Source organism: Poecilia latipinna, unplaced genomic scaffold (assembly GCF_001443285.1).
Source record: "Poecilia latipinna isolate Pla-1442-1.1 unplaced genomic scaffold, P_latipinna-1.0 Scaffold2827, whole genome shotgun sequence".
NCBI lineage: Eukaryota > Metazoa > Chordata > Actinopteri > Cyprinodontiformes > Poeciliidae > Poecilia > Poecilia latipinna.
In genome coordinates this window covers 20,242-24,308 of record NW_015115443.1, presented here as the reverse complement: position 1 = coordinate 24,308, position 4,067 = coordinate 20,242, and the positions used below count along the sequence as shown (strand labels likewise).

Here is a 4,067-nt window from a genome sequence, read left to right as displayed (position 1 = left end):
TAAAGGGATAGCTTGGGTTTTCTAAAGCGAGGTGAGGTTAAGCTCATTATCAGAATGAGTTTCTTTAGTAGTGGTGAACAGATGTTGTGAGTTTGTAGGAAAAGTGAGTAAATCCTGACAAATCGGCTGCTTTAGGTGATTTAAGCACATCAAACAGAAAATGTTAATGTCTGAGGGAGAAAAATAAAAAATAATTACCATTGACTCTCAACATTTTGCTAAGTTTAGTCCTGTGCATTCGTCCTGATCCAGCCAAAGTTACAGTAATGGCAACTCACTGCAAAATTTATTCAGCATTTTCTTCATAACAAGGGAGTTGTTCAGCAGCAACGAAGGCCTGTAGGGCATCATCATCCTCTAACTGTATCACACAAATATATACTTTTTCTGTTTGAGTCGTTTTCAACTCCAAATATTTATCTTAAACAAGTTTGTCTATCTCATTAGCTGTTAGGATTGCAACAGATTTCTTCACTTCTCAACAAAACCAGTGATTTGATGTCTTTATGTACAAAAAAAAAAAATTTTATTCCTTTCAGCGTTTAACAGTCTTGATATCACAATTTGTCTTTAATCGTTAATTAGATCTTCAATTAATTCATATTATTAGTAACCCAAATTTTGTTAAGACATGTAACAAAACTATAGATACACGTGGTGAGCTGCATGGAAGCTTGTTTTTTTTTTTTTTTTACTGCAACTGTAAGTGTTGAAATATACAAATCATTCATACAAATTCCTGAGGAAAGACACTGCCACCTTCCTTATTGGCTTATTTTACTTTTTTTTTTTTAACAATTGCATATGAGAATAGCAATCATAAGTATACTGTGGATATTGAATATGCGAGTATTGAATAGGTGAAGGTAACATTTTGTCCCACAGCTCATCATTATTGAGAGCTGAGAAGTAAAAAATTGTGGATATCTCAGATTTTCTGCCACAGCTCCCGGTTCTCCTCACTTGTCCTTCTTCCCCCTCTCGTGGCCCTGCTGCTCTTTCCACATTTCCAACTCGTTCTTAATGGCCAAATCCTAATATTTACATCTTTTGTTTTTGAGCTGAGGCCAAGCAGAAGCACGGAGCGGTGCATGTGTGCAGGATGCTGGAGGTGGCAGGAACTAATGATCTCATTAGATCTCCAGAAGGGAAATAAACATTTGTCCTTTTTTCAGAGTCTTGCATTACTGAAAGGCGCAGGAGCCCTTGGTGTGTGTGTGTGTGTGTGTGTGTGTGTGTGTGTGAGAGGGAGAGATTCCTTTTAATGGGTCATGTCGGGGTATCGTCACAGATCTCTGCGCCCGAGTTAAAACAATTCAAACTGCAGCACGGCTCAGAGGATGACACGTTTTTGTTCTTGCTCTGCGCTGAGCCAGTCGCTGCTGTCGCTCAGCACTGAGACATGAATGTCCCTGCAGGTAAAACGTCACCTCGTCCTCCAATTTCTCTCCTAAGAGGTTTTTATAAACACAAGCGGGGCAAACGACATGCTTTTCAGGATGTTCTTTAACACCTAAGTATGCTCTAAAAGTGACAGTCGTGTCCAGAGCAGCAGAATCCCCGGTTCTCCGTGCTGCATGCCCGCTGCAGATTCATGGCAGATTTCTTTTCTCTTTCATTTCCTTTCCACCCTGATCTGCAGCAGAAAACACAGCATAGCTGGGAGGATTGGACAGCGGTGCATTCCTTCACGACTCTGCTCCCTGAAGCATTTGCATCACAATCTTCACTCCGCAGCTCAACACAATTCACAGCTGTGCTGGTTCAGCATCCCGCGATCTGAGATTCCAGAGGAACACACTTGGCTTTCAGCAGATCCTTTCTGATGACAGCTCTTAATGCTGTTGAATAAAACTAGAACAATAGAATAAAAATGTTACTTTTTTTTTTCATTTGAAACGATAATGATGACAAAGAAGATTTTCCTCAACAAATAATGCAGCATTGCACTATTCTAAATATATAGTAATTAATGTTTAACTTTACAGAAGCATTATGTGAAATAAAACAGCACACATATCTGATCAAACATCAATGTTCTTCTGCGCCAAAGTGAAAAAGTAAAAGGTAAGATGTTAAAATGATTCACTATAGCAAACTCCATCAGTGGGGTTGAATTAAGGACTTTAGTTCATAATAATGAATGAGTTTATTCACTTAAAATTACATAGAGACATTTTATTTGGCATCCCTAAGCTAGCACTGGGTTGTGTTTGCTGAGTAGCTAGCACAAGCTAGCGCTAGCTTAGTTTAGCATTCACTTACATCAAAAATTAATGGAAAAAAAACTGTAGTTTACAAAGTGTACACTTACGACAGATTCTTGACTTAATCTGATAGAAAATCTGTGGAGACAGCAAAAGATTAGGGAAATGGCAAGGAGGACAGCCTCAGAGATTTGGAGTCCATCACCAATGCTAGTTAGCATGCTATTTGGCAACGCTAGCTTGCTAAAGGATTTAAGGGCTTTAATGCCCATAAATATTTTTCTCTTGATAAATACATATTTTAAAGTAGATCATTAAATGTTTTGCTTGAGTAAAAAATAACTTTAAATGTAAATTTGTAAGGGATATGAATAATTTTAGGCTTCACTCTGTTTAATGTATGAATTTTGTTATTCAGATTCAAATGATTGAAAAAGTCTTGTTACAGATATTATAACTTTTTTACTGTACATGCTAGGCTAGCAAAATAACTGACTTAACTGGTTTTAACCAACAATTTAACAGAATTTTTCTGACAAAACAATGCAAAATGATATTATATTACTTACTGGTTAATATTCTAGACATTAAGGACACCGAGTTTCAGATTTAGCTGGCGTCCTCAACACTGAGACCTTCACACTTCTCTCCGGCTGAACAGTTTGGAATTAGCACCTCGGCCTCAGCTGCTCCCCAAATCCCCCCTTTTAAAAACCTCTGCTAAACTTGTTGGTTCTCCACCTGTGTACTCCAAACACACACACGTCTGGCTGACCCCCTCCGACCCGACATCACACTCCAGCATTCCTCTTGGTGTCACATGGCCGCCGCTGAGCTTAGTCTGAGTCGAACAGGCCGTTTGATTTGTGTACCAACACGGTGCCAACATTCCAGCCTGTCGGGTGTTTTGTTGGAGGGATTTCCTGTGTGCTCTCGTGCCAGCACGTTTCGATCACTGCTCCGCCGTGACAGGTGGACGCAGGGCCAGGGGTGAACTGCTAATGTGGAGGCTCCACTTAAACGTTGAGTGCTTCTCTGGGAGATGAGACTAAAGTGTTGTACCTGCTTTTTGTTTGCAGCTGCAGACAGGAGTGCACTTTTATCCCTTTAAAGACCTTTGCGAAGTTCTTTACCTCGTCAAAGGTCACTTTTCCTTGTCGGCTCGACTGTCGTACCAAACTTCAGCCACACCAGGGCCAAATTAACTCTAAATCAGATCATGTTTAGCTCAGATTAAATCAAGCCAACTCCCCAACTAGCTGCAGCTGTGAGCCCGGCTCTGTTTTGGCTGGCGTTCCTGAGAGCGCTTTGATGAGGACTGTGGCATGGCTCTCGAAACCAGTCATCCCAGTGATATTTCACAGATACGCCTTGAGTCTATCAGACCGAATTGGGTTGACTTCGTATTTAGACTGCTGAGCCTGTCCTGGTCAGAGAGGAGCTGTCTGGTCAAACACACACTGGTAAAGTTTACAAACCGGTCGGAGGTCAAAGCGGTGATGCCATTTAAACAACTACAGCAGATGCTGATCCAGAGATGACAAACAGAGGATTGTTTAGAACGCCGAAAGGAAAGGGGAACCGGTTCTTCGGCCTTTGAATTCGTCAACAGGGCTACAAAAAGGGGCGAGTTGTTATCGTGAGTACAGTACACGTTCCTGAACGCCCCTCTGTACCGTTTCAGCTTCAGCTTTGTCAGTCTGCATTCCTTCCAGGTTTTAAATTGGATTCAAACATCTGTGTCTGAGACCTTGGCAATGGGAGCCATTCTTTCCTAACTGCCAGTTAGAGATTGTTGCCGAAGGTAAATAGATTACGGGAAGAAGGTTCCGGGGAATCTTTCTCGGGCGCCTAATTCTG

The 4,067-nt window shown here is 41.2% G+C and overlaps 1 long non-coding RNA gene across 1 annotated transcript; it reads right to left on the bottom strand.

Moving 5' to 3' along the window:
- Window positions 1-700: 700 nt before the first annotated feature.
- Window positions 701-3,384, bottom strand: LOC106939311 (uncharacterized). The gene is made up of 3 exons (XR_001422813.1): window positions 2,777-3,384; window positions 2,315-2,345; window positions 701-1,854 (listed from the first exon to the last, which is right to left on the bottom strand). It is a non-coding gene; the product is annotated as an uncharacterized LOC106939311 (long non-coding RNA).
- Between the last annotated feature and the right edge of the window lie 683 nt (window positions 3,385-4,067).